We start from the raw sequence: 12,798 nt of genomic DNA, 5'->3' as shown, positions 1-12,798 counted from the left end.
GCTTGCTAATAAGAGCCAGAAGCACCCATCCCTTCATTGCATTAACCAGTCACAAGTAGTGAAATCCTAAATGTAATGTAGCTGATTACTAGACAAGGGCCTGTAGAAAATGGGATTCAGCTGACCTGTTGGGGTGGGGGGGAGGGCACTATTACCTTTGACTGGTCCGACCTCGGTGTGTCACTCTCATGTTACTGGCTTGACCAGTGAGGGGGTAGCATGTACTTTGCATGTAACTAGCTGCTGCTACCTTCCCTGGCAGGATGTCCACATGGAGCAGACAGGTTACTGTCCCTGAAGAGCTGGCCTAGTGGGAAGCTGACATATAATCAATCAGCAGGAAGCCTGACAGGCAGCTGTTAGTGCCCAGCGCCTGGGTAATGGGGCTCCTATTGGCCATGCCAGCAAGGTGCCAGGATGTTTGGTGTTGGCTCCCTGGCCTTGGCATATGAGTATTAGCATGAAGTGGGAGTGTTGCTGGGCAGGAGGAGACAATGGCAGCCTGAGCTTGATGTGTAATTAGCATGTATTTGACTTGGGCTTCGCTGTACCAGAAAAGTGGTAGTGTGCAGGTGCTGTGCACATGTCCTTGAAGTTTAAAGTGTTGGGGCACAGGTGGCAAGTGTTTGCTGTGTTTATGAATAGGTAGAGTCATAGTTTTTCATTTGGCTTTAATAAATACTTCTGACAGGGTTAGTTGGTTCTCTATATCAAATATAAATTTTTTGTTTTATTGGTTTAATTGGGTTTTTTTTGGTTTAATTGAATTTGTCAGCCTAAAATGTAAATTCTCTGGTCCAGTGATGTTTGTGTTAGTGCTGTTAAGCTTTCAGCTGGCTCTCACTAGCTGACCTGGTTATTGTAATAGCAGACTAGGATTGTATTAATATTTATTTTGGTATAAATTTTAACAGAAGGAGATCTCTGCAAATGACCTGTACTGGAGAAACACATTCACTAGAAGCTGCTCTTCAGCCCCACTCACTTCAGAATACCTAAGACAAGAGATCTCCAGAGGCCTAGAGGGCTGCACTCATCACCCTCTCTTTGAGGACTTGTCACATTTAGTCTAACTGTGGCCTCTGGGCTGGGGGACAAGTATGACGATTTGATACTCCCATCTCTTTGAAGATTTGCCATATCTAGTCAACGAAGCAGAAGTAGAGTTTTTCCTTTTTCTTTCTTTTTTTTTTTTTGTACCTCTCATGTTTTCTCCATAATCCAAAGAAGTTCCCAATTTGGTCCTCCCTTATGTAATGCTCTTGCTCTGCGGCTAGGAGCTGTTTGTGAATATAGAATGCTTGGCCTGGAGTCCAAAAGACTCATCCTAAGTTTCAATTTGGTCTCAGATCTAACTAGCTTGGTGATCCATGGTAAGTATAATTTTCTTGGCCTCAGTTTCCTTGTCTGCAAAATGAACTGGAGAAGGAAATGGTATGCCTGACAAACAATGGCAGCAGCATTTACTGCCCAGAGGGTCTTCCTACCAGAATTTCTATGGCTTCTAAGATTTTCTCAGGATTGTTTATTTTTCTGGGGAATGGGTGGAGATGGGCAACAGTCCAAGCTTCATCTCTGTTCCCTCCTTCCTACTGAAGGTCATTATTATCTAGTCCCAACAACAGACAAATTTCATCTCAACTCTCCCTGATTTCCTCAACTTCTCTATTCCACAGTCCATCCACCTAATACCAGAGATTTCAAATTGAAAGATTGCGAAATTTTGTTCAAGCATCAGCTTTAGGTAACTTTGGTCCCCAACACCAGTACCCCTCCCTCCAAAGTCTCTTGCCACACAATCCCCACTTTTTTCCTCTTCAATCTTTCCTCAGAACCCCTGAAGACAGCTGCCTCCAATCTGCCACCAAGCTAAATAAAAATAATAATAAAGTCAACAAAGATTTATTCAGGTGACAAAAAGGAGAAGCTGGTTCCGAGAGCTGATAGATTGTCCTTCAGCCCCGCAGGTTTCATAGAATTGAGGTTCGGCAAATAGGAGACCAACTTTTCCAACCCAAACCTGAAGCCAGAATCCTTTCTTCAACAATTATTTACTGAACAACTGAAAATTAGTTAATCGGTTTTGATGTGAAGATCCCCAGGATCACAGGAATGCAGCCCATTGCATGTTGGGGCATCTCCAATAGTTATAATTGTACAGAAATGATGCTGCTTTCATCTAAGTCCTCCATTGTAATGGGCTGAGGCTTGAGTTGATGCACTGAGGTCCCAAGCACATGAGGCTAAATAGTAATTGGACCATGCTCTATTAATAGATAAGCTTGGAGAGAGAATGGCCCCCACCCACTCTTTGTGCAAGTCCTGATGTGTTGTATAGGAAATGACGATTTTGGTGGGTGGAGGCAGGGGAGTGGAGAAGGAAGGGGAGGAGAGACCTTTGGGACGGCCATTGCCACAGTTGCCGACACAGTTGCCTCCATGGTTGCCTCGGCTCGCGTCGCTCTCTCTTAGCTGGCTTCCTGTCGCAACTGCCTATATTTGCTATCGCAATCTTTATTCACCTCTTCGCTTCAATAAATATTGAAGATTTTCCCCTTAACCTGAATTCCTGACTCCGGCTGACTTTAAATACGCAGTCATTACATTGATGTAATGGGCTGAGGCTTGAGTTGATGCACTGAGGTCCCAAGCACATGAGGCTAAATAGTAATTGGACCATACTCTATTAATAGATAAGCTTGGAGAGAGAATGGCCCCCACCCACTCTTTGTGCAAGTCCTGATGTGTTGTATAGGAAATGACGATTTTGGTGGGTGGAGGCAGGGGAGTGGAGAAGGAAGGGGAGGAGAGACTTTTGGGACGGCCATTGCCACGGTTGCCTCCACTTACTTTTTCTGTTTGTTAAGTGTCTGAGGCTGGATTTGAACTCAGGTCCTCTTGACTTCAAGGCTAGTGCTCTATCCACTGAGCCATCTCCTCCCCTTCCTGATTTCTCACCATTTCAGCCAAAAAGTTACTGCTTTAGTCTTTAAGAAAATAAGTTCCCTGTTTGTCTTATACTCACCTAAGTTCCTGGTCACTGGAGACTTCTTCAGTGAAAGTAGGGTCCTTGGTTCCCACGCTTGGGCGCCAAATGTAATGACCGCGTATTTAAAGTCAGCCGGAGTCAGGAATTCAGGTTAAGGGGAAAATCTTCAATATTTATTGAAGCGAAGAGGTGAATAAAGATTGCGATAGCAAATATAGGCAGTTGCGACAGGAAGCCAGCTAAGAGAGAGCGACGCGAGCCGAGGCAACCATGGAGGCAACTGTGTCGGCAACTGTGGCAATGGCCGTCCCAAAGGTCTCTCCTCCCCTTCCTTCTCCACTCCCCTGCCTCCACCCACCAAAATCGTCATTTCCTATACAACACATCAGGACTTGCACAAAGAGTGGGTGGGGGCCATTCTCTCTCCAAGCTTATCTATTAATAGAGTATGGTCCAATTACTATTTAGCCTCATGTGCTTGGGACCTCAGTGCATCAACTCAAGCCTCAGCCCATTACACTCCATGTTATTTCCAGTTCTGGGTAGTCACCAACAGTGTACATATGCCCTTCTTTATGCATTCAAAGCCTCACAAACTCCTTTATTTCTCATAGTAGCCAAGACCAAAAATCAGGAAGTTTGTAAGTTCGAAACTGTTTCATAATAATATTAAAATATTTGATTATTAAAATACCCTTCTGTCTTCCAACTACTTAGAATATGACATCAATATCTATATATGCATTGTATACTTCAAATATACAATGAATTAATAAATAAATATTTAAAATTATTCCATTTTAAGAGCTAATAAGGTATATATTTGTATATGTAACCAGGGGTATGCTTATAAATGTTTAACAATTGGTTTTCTGCAAAGACATGTAGTTTGAATTTTTATTTTAATTATGAACTTTTTTCCCATCTCTTTCTTGAATTTAAATAACCAACAAGAACTTTTTTTTTGCATTAGCTTATTTTTAAAGTTTATATGCTCATGTTTCAAATTTAACAAATAGCCCTTCCATGGGAGTGCAAATAAGCTCCAATATACTCTTCCGTTTTGAAGACCATAGTCCTATTTATTTGAATTCATTTAAATGTTTAGCCCAAAGAAAAACAATGTTTAAATAATAAGGTAATAATAGGTTTAAAAAATCAGAATACTTGTTAATCAGAGTGAAATTTTTTTCTACATCCCTACTAGATTGGAAGTTCCCTAAAGGAAGAGACTTTTTTTTTTTTGACTCATTAGTTAACATCCCCAACAGAACAAAGTAGGAGCTTAATAAACATTTGTTAAGCTCATGATGATATAAGAGGCATTATGGTGAATTTCATATCGAGCTGATCTTGGAAGCAAGAATCCTAAATTAAAGTCTAGCCTCTGACATGTATGTGCTGGACAAGTCAGTCCTGAGAAGGATGCTGTTGGTGGTTCCTTCAAACCAGAGATAATACAAGCTTGCAATGGTAAGGGTTTCTTCACCTGGGCAATATCTAAGTTAGGGCAATCACAAGTCTAGTCCTCATCCCTAATGGTGATATAAAAAGAAGGAAATGATATTATTAGATCTAAAATTTGGGTTATAAGTAGGAAATTTTATTTAAATTTATTAATACTGATCTTATTACTGCATGAAAATAATAACTATTTGTTATAAGCAATAGTAGTAGTTATAGTCGTAGCAGTAGTAGTAGTAGTAATTAATAGTGGCATAGAGAGTGCTAGTCACAGGACCAGGAAGACCTGAGTTCTTCAGATACTTTGTATTCAGATACAGATTCTGAGCTTCAGATACTTTGTAGCTATTTGACTCTGGGCAAGTCACTTCTCATCTGAAGCCCTCAGTTTATTTGGCTGTAAAATGAATACAATAATAACACCTAATTCCCTGGATTTCTGTGAGGGTCCTGGCCTATCTGGCACATAGAAAGCACATAATAAAAGCATGTCCCTATCCTCATCGATAACCTCTTAGAATTTGTAGAATTGCCAATTCTTTTTGAGTTCCTTTGCTTCTTGTAATAATAGTTCAAGCAGGTATTTAGTGTATTATGACTGAAGTTCTGTTTAAATTTTTTTTTCATTCTCTTTTGCTAGGAATATAGGCAAAATCACCTATTTTGTCACTTGAACACACTAAAAATATCCAAATGAATTCCTAAAATAGTTAGGTATACTACTATGAAATTTGAAATCCTTGGGGCATTATGCCATACAATCCATAGAAAAAGCATATAATAATAATTATTGACAAATTACAGTATTTTACATTTATCTGCACCCCACAAAAACCCTAAGATGCAGCCAGAGCAAGAATCATTATTCATATTTTGAAGGGGAGAAAACTAAATGTCAGAATGACTGAATTTAATAAGTGGCAATAATTCATATTCTTATAAGATAATATTAAAACAAGAATGCTTTCTGTTATGGGCCAGAACTCTGAACTTGAAACAAAGTATTCTTACAAGGTACTGTTATGCCACAGTTGTCTTTAACTGTCCTGACTCAGTTTCCCTGCACTAGTTTCCCTTGTCTCAGTTTCTTTAACTGTTCTGTATCAATCCCCTAAGCTGTAAATCTCCCTCTGGTCCATTAAGACTGAGGACCAATTACTCTAAGGTTATAAATTGTTAGCCCAAGCAAGATAAACAAGAGAGTAGACCTCCTGACTCTTTTCTGTCCTCAAGAATTTACAATATCCTTCTAAAATATTCCACGTTACCTCACTGACATCTTTATCTCTGTGTATTCAGACATCCTGTTTCTGGATTTTGGGGGGTTTATGGCCTCCCCGATCCTAACAGAAGTTTTCCCTCACTTCTTACCCCTTCCTTTGTTTAGAGAAAAGGTATTTAAGAAGTTGGGGTTCCTCCATTCATTGCTGGAGGCAGGAGGCTGGAGGCTGGAGGCTGGATTCTTTGGGATGACAGTCTCCTCCAGCCCTGGGACCAATGTGGATTCCTTGGTCCCAGTATATCTTTATCTCTGTCTGACTGGATAATTTGAGACAAGAGTCCTGTCCAGTCAATTTTACTCTCTCATTAGTAAAATATTAAAAACTCTCTAATCTCTCTCCTGCCTCAGTTTCTCTGGCATTACAGTACTAAGCCAGTGGAATTGATAGTGACAATAGTTATCTAATTTATCATGGTTCAGTATGATTGATTTAATCCTACAAGGAGATGTTATGGGCCAGAACTTGAAACAAGGTACTAAGTGGAATTGAGGAGACAGTGGTTAAATCTAGTTTAGGATTGATTTAATTATACAACAAATAATGGTTTCCTAGTGATATAATGATTGGTGTGTACTCAATGTGGAGCATATAAGCTAGAAGCTCTCAGGGCCAGAAAAGACAAGCCCACTAAAAGATCTTGAAGGCAGAGACATTCATTCCATGGTCCACCTTTGTGGTGGCTGGAGACTGAAGCACAAATCTTTGTATTTGAAGAGATTCAGAGGGCAGAGAAGGAGGCAGGAGCTCAAGCTCTAGGCCTCTAAGAAAACTAACCAGGCCCCAAGAAAGGAAACAAGACTTGGAAAGAGACAATAAAGGATTTGGACTTTAATCCCTGTTTGCACTTATGGTGATCACTGAACTGAAAAGAAAGCTGCCTCCAGAGACCCCAAGAAAACCTCAACAGAGAACATTACCTTTTAGTGAGAACATTACAGTTTTCAGTGATAGAAAGAACCAGTTTTTCTATTTGTTTGTTTGTTTTTGTTTTTATGAAGAAACAGAGGAACAGAAAAGTAATATTGAAAGAGACGTTCAGTAAAGAAGATAATCCCCATGTCCCGATGCAACTCATTCCAGCTTGGGAGAATTCTAATGGTCAGAAAGGTCTCCTTCCCACTGATCCTGGCGCTTCCCTCTAGGGACAAGCAGAATAAGTCAAACTCCCTTTGCCCAAGACAGCCTTTCAAATAGTTGCAGACAGCCTCCCCTGCCAGGTCTTGCCATCTTCAAGCTAAACATTGCAAGCTGCTTCAATCAATTCTCAAAAAGAATAAACCAAAGACCCTTGAGTACCCTGGAAGCTCTTGTGTGGAGAATATAAAGCTTAGCAATTTACTGCTCCAGTGTGATGCTTAGAACTGAACCCAATATTCTAAGCATATTCTGACCAGAGGAGAATACAGTGACCAGAGTCCCTCCCTAACTTTTGTGAGGGATGTAGAAGACCCTTACATTACAAAATGATTACTCAGAGATCACTCAGTAGAAGGCAGAAAAGTTTATTGAAAACCTCCGGAGGATGAGCCGTTCCATTGGAAGATAAGAAAGAGAAAGAGCAGAAGGGCTAAAGAAGTAGTAAAGATACATAGCTTTTATACAAGAAATTACATTACAAGTAAGAGAGCATTGAGAAGGGGAGAGGGAGGCATCTAATTGGTTGTTGCTATTTGGGGAGATTGGAATGTAAGGTTTCTGTTTCCCTAAAATTTCCTGATTTCTAGGAAACAGAAAACCAAGCCTTCAGGCTAAATCAAGCAGATAGTGATTCAGCTAATAGACTAAATATCGATAAATGTCAAATACCAATAAATGTTATCAGCTCAGGTTAAGTAAATATATTTCTAGCTGGCCAAGGCTCAAGTAGATATGAGCCTGTACATATTATACAGGTCATAGGGGAAACACAGAAATAATAAAATACAGAAAAAGAATTCATACATTCCTGTAAGTTCTTCACCTTATCTTTCTTGAAATTCAATCATTTATTTTTAGGTTTTTCAAGTTCAGGTGGTCCTTCCGGGTCCCCAGAATAAAAATGGACCCAATATGCAAATTCCTCTTAAGGGGGAGTGCTGTCAGATAAGTGAATCTGTACTTGATTGTTTCACCTCAGAATGGAAATTACAAGGAGAAATTATTTCTCCTTACTGTCCTACCAAAACATGCAACTTGGAAGGCTTTGACTAATATAAAATTATCCATTGATGTAAACATTTTCAGAAAAAACAATTATCACCATATTGATTATTTGAGAGAAAAACCACAATATCCCCAACATAGACTTCCTAATCCCTTTTCACTGTTTTACAAAACATGGAGGGCCTTCATCTGGAAAATAAAGAAAATAAATAAATTATCCATGATTTTGGATTTAGACCTGGCAAGGATTTTAGAAAGCTCAGATTTATAAAGGATCAATACCCATGAGACCCAGACAGGCTGTGACATACTCCAAATGACACAGCTAATAAGTGATAAATAAAGCAGAGAAATCCCCTGCTTTCAAGGAACTCAGAGTGCAATGAGGGAGCTAACAGGCAAATAACTATGTACAAAGAAGCATATAGACATATATATGTGTGTATATATATATATATATATATATTATATATATATATATATATATATATATATATATATATACCTCCATCTACACATATATGCATGGATGTATATACATCCATCCATAGACATGTGTGTGTATGTGTGTTTGTGTGTGTATGTGCGTGCGCGCAATAAGCAACAGAGCAAAGTCAGTAGCCATGAAGTTTTTCTTGCAAATGGGATTTCAGCTGAGACTTGTGAAAAGCCAGATGAGGAACTGACCCAACTTAGACAGCCAGACTGACTTCATGGTGCCATGAATTTGAAAGTTCTTCTCCATTTGTTCACTAAACACTGAGTGAGTACTTACTTACTCCAGGAAAGGCATTCAGGTAGAGGTTAAGAGGAAGTTTTTAGTTCCCAGACAATCACTGTGACCTCATGGAATAAAGTCCTAGGATGCAAATTCTCTTCATCATTGTAGATCAGCAACTCTTCTGTACCTTAAAAGTCTCAGAGAGCTGCCAGAGCCTCAGAGAAGTCATCTGTCCAGGTTCACACAACCAGAATATTTCTTAATGGGTAACTTGAGCACAGATTTTTCTTATTCATCTGCTCACTACCCTATGCTGCCTCTCATCTATGGATAACAAGGTCCCAGAGGCAGCTAAGAGGTATCAATAAAGATCTTGACTTGGAGTCAGGAAGAGATGAGTTTCAGGAAGATGTAAGATTCATCTCACATACTTGCCTGATATGTAACTGTGGGCAAAGCACTTAATCTCTGTCTTCCTCTGTTTCTTCATAAAAAAAAAAAAAAAAAAAAAAAAAAAGAATAACAGCACCTCTTACCAAAGACAGAAGGTATGAGAGAAGTCAGAAACTTGCTTAACTTCTTCCTAGCTCATGTCAGAAAGAACACTAAATAAATGTTCAAAACAGATTCTAGAAAGGCAGAACCCACAAAAAAATTATTACTGAAGAAATTTTCCAGCTTAAGATAACTTCAGAAGGACTTCAAGAAAAGTCAAGAATTTGGAAAATAGAAGTACAAAAACACATAGAAGGAAACATTCCTTAATTTTTTTTTGGTACAATAGAAATTATATATAATAATAAAAAAAAAAACTCACTAAAAATAGCAGTTGGGCCAAATGGAAAAGAAGACAAAAAAGAGAACTGAAGAATATACTTCATTAAAAATTAGAATTGGTCTGATGGACGTGGCCTTCTTCAACAATGAGGTAAACCAAATCAGTTCCAATAGAGCAGTAATGAACTGAACTGCTACACCCAGTGAAAGAGCTCTGGGAGATGACTATGAACCACTACATAGAATTCCCAATCCCTCTATTTTTCTCCACCTGAATTTTGAATTTCCTTCACAGGCTAATTGTACACTATTTCAAAGTTCGATTCTTTTGACTGTTTGGACATGTATACATACATTGTATTTTACTTATACTTTAACATATTTAACATGTATTGGTCAACCTGCCATCTGGGGGAAGGAGGGGAAAAGTTGGAACAAAACGTTTTGCAATTGTCAATGCTGAAAAATTACCCATGCATATATCTTGTAAATAAAAAGCTATAAAAAAAAATTAGAATCGGATGAGTAAAAGCTAGTAAGTTATTGTAAAATCAAGAATCAGTCATACAAAATGTTTTAAAATGCAAAAGATAGATGACAAATATAAAATATCTAATTGGAACAAACAACTGACATTGAAAAGAGGTCTGGGAGAGATAATATAAGAATTATTAGACTAACTGAAAGCCATAGTAAAAAGAAAAAAGAGTCTGGACAACATCTTTCAAAAAATCATCAAAGAAAGCAGCCTCAATACTCCAGAACCAGAGGTAAAGTAGTCATTGAAAGAATCTAACCATCACTGCCTGAAAGAGACCCCCAAAAGAAAAACTCCAAAACATATTGTACCTAAATTCCTAAATTATCAGGTCAAAAAGCAAATACCACAAGTAACTCGAAAGACACCATAAAAATAGAAAGGAAGCACAATCAGGATTGCCCAGGACTTTGCAGCTTCCACATTAAATGACTGGAAGACCTGGAATATGATATTCTAGAAGACAAAGGAGTTTGGACTACAACAAAGAATCAACTATCCAGCAAAAGTGACCATAAATTTTCAGGGGACAAGAAGGACAGTCAATGTAGGGGATTTTCAATCATTGCTTATGAAAAGCACAAAACTGAACTGAAGATTCAATCTTTAAACACAAGGCTCAAGAAAAGCATAAAAAGGTAAACAAGAAAGAAAGAAAGAAAACTGTTTAAAGGTTAAACTCTCTATATCCTTACATTGGATACATGTAACTCTTGAGAATGGTAAGAGTATTATCGAGACAGAGCAAGTGGGTATTAGTTGATTTTGATGTGATGATAAAAGAAGTTAAATGATGGAAAAAGGATTGAACAGGGAAAAGAGCAAAAGAGAGGTTAAATGGGTAAAATTACATCACAAGAAGAAGCACAAAAGACCTATTACAAGAGAGAGGGAAATAACTAATTCAAAAGGATTGTAGACAATATAAAATATTTGAGAGTCTACCTGCCAAGACATACCCAGGAACTATATGAACACAATTATAAAATACTTCTCACAACAATAGAGTCAGATCTAAAACTGGGGGAAAAAAATAGCTATTGCTCATGAGCAGGATGAGATAATATAATAAAAATGATAATTCCACCTAAATTAATCTGCTTAGGATCATACCAATCAAATATATGTAGATATCATAGAGCTAGAACAAATAACAACAAAATTCATCTGGAAGAACAAACGATCAAGGATATCAAAGGAATTAATTTGTTTAAAATGCAAATGAAGGTAGTTTCACATATCAGATGGAAAGTCAGGTTATATTATGAAAGAGCAATCAATAAAACCATTTGGTACTGGGTGAGAAATAGAGTAGTGGATCAGTGGAATAGTTTGGGTACACAAGACCCAATAGTGAATAACTATTGTGAGCTATTGTTTGATAAACTCAACAAATTTCAGCTTCTGAGATAAAAAAAAATTCATTAAAAAAAAATTTCTGGGGAAATTGAAAAATAATAGTCAGAAACTAGATATACACACACTTCTCACACTTTATGCTGAGATCAAAATGGATTCATGATTTTGACATAAAGGGCGATGTTATAACAAATTATAAGAACAAGGAGAGCAATTTGGAACTATGCCCAAAGGGCTGTTGAATTGTATACCTGGAGGGAGGAGAAAGCAGAGCCAAGATAGTGGAGTATAGACAGAACTTTGCCTGAGCTCTTCCTGGTTTCCCTCAGAATCAACACTACATCAAGCTTCCAAATGGATTTGGCTGTGACAAAAGCCATATATTAAGAGTGTAATAAATTTCTATAAGGAAGTAACTTGGAAGGATTTCAGAAAAAGTGTGTCTCAATCGGACAGGACAATCTAGTGGGATGCTACTAGCCAAAATACAGTAGCCTTGGCTAATCTGTTCTTATTCAGAAGTGTTGGATTCTTACAAGGTGCTAAGTCAGTTATCTAATTTAGCATGGTACTTAATAGTTCTCTAGTTCACTAATATATTTAGTACTTATTGGAGTCCTACAAGATTCACATCTGTAAGAGAGCATATATAAGCTAGGAGCCTCAACCAGGATTGAGTCTGGGACATTCAGAAATCAGACAGGACAAGCCCACTCTCAAAGGCAGAGATAGATTCATTCCGTGTTCCACCCCTGTGCTGGCTGGAGACTTTCAGAGGGAACTAGAGACAGAAGTTGGAAGAGACAAAGAACTAGTGGCAAGAGCTCTCAGAACCAAGGAAAGAGAGATAGGCCTCTAAAAAAGCTAACCGGGTCCCAGGAAAAGAGACAAGACTACAAAAGAAACAATAAAGGATCTGGACTTTAAGTCCTGGCTGCATTTGGGGTGACTATTTTGAACTGAAACTAAGGCTGCCTCCAGAAGCCCCCCCCAAGAAACCTGCTCCCAAAGAACATTTTAGAGAAGAATATTACATTTGGGTGCCCAACATAGGGCCAAAATATTTTAGAGAAGAATATTAAACAGAAGAACAATGGATCAGCAAAGTAGTTTGAGACCTCCAACACAATTATAAAAAGCAAATAATGAACAATGAATCCCAGCATAACAGGTATGACTTGGCCAGGCCCACCCAGCTGTGGGAGGAAGCCAGCAGCACTAGTCCCAGCACAGTATGAAGCCCCCATCTCTCTATAGATTAAGCTGGAGATAATCTCCCCTGTGTCCGGAGAGGACACCTCAATCTTTAAAAATGAACAACAACAACAACAAAAAAAAAAAAAGGCAAAAAGAGTTCTGACCATAAATAGCTACTATGGAGACAGGGGAAAATAGACTTCAAACCTTGGGCACAATAAGGGCAAAATCATTCAGATGAAGTCACAAAATGGAATATGAACTGATCTCCAACTCAAATGGGTCTCTTGGAAGAATTCAAAAAGGATCTTAAAAGAAAGTTGAAAGA

Source organism: Antechinus flavipes, chromosome 2 (genome assembly GCF_016432865.1).
Source record: "Antechinus flavipes isolate AdamAnt ecotype Samford, QLD, Australia chromosome 2, AdamAnt_v2, whole genome shotgun sequence".
NCBI classification, from domain to species: Eukaryota; Metazoa; Chordata; class Mammalia; order Dasyuromorphia; family Dasyuridae; genus Antechinus; species Antechinus flavipes.
Note: the sequence above shows the minus strand (reverse complement) of the source record.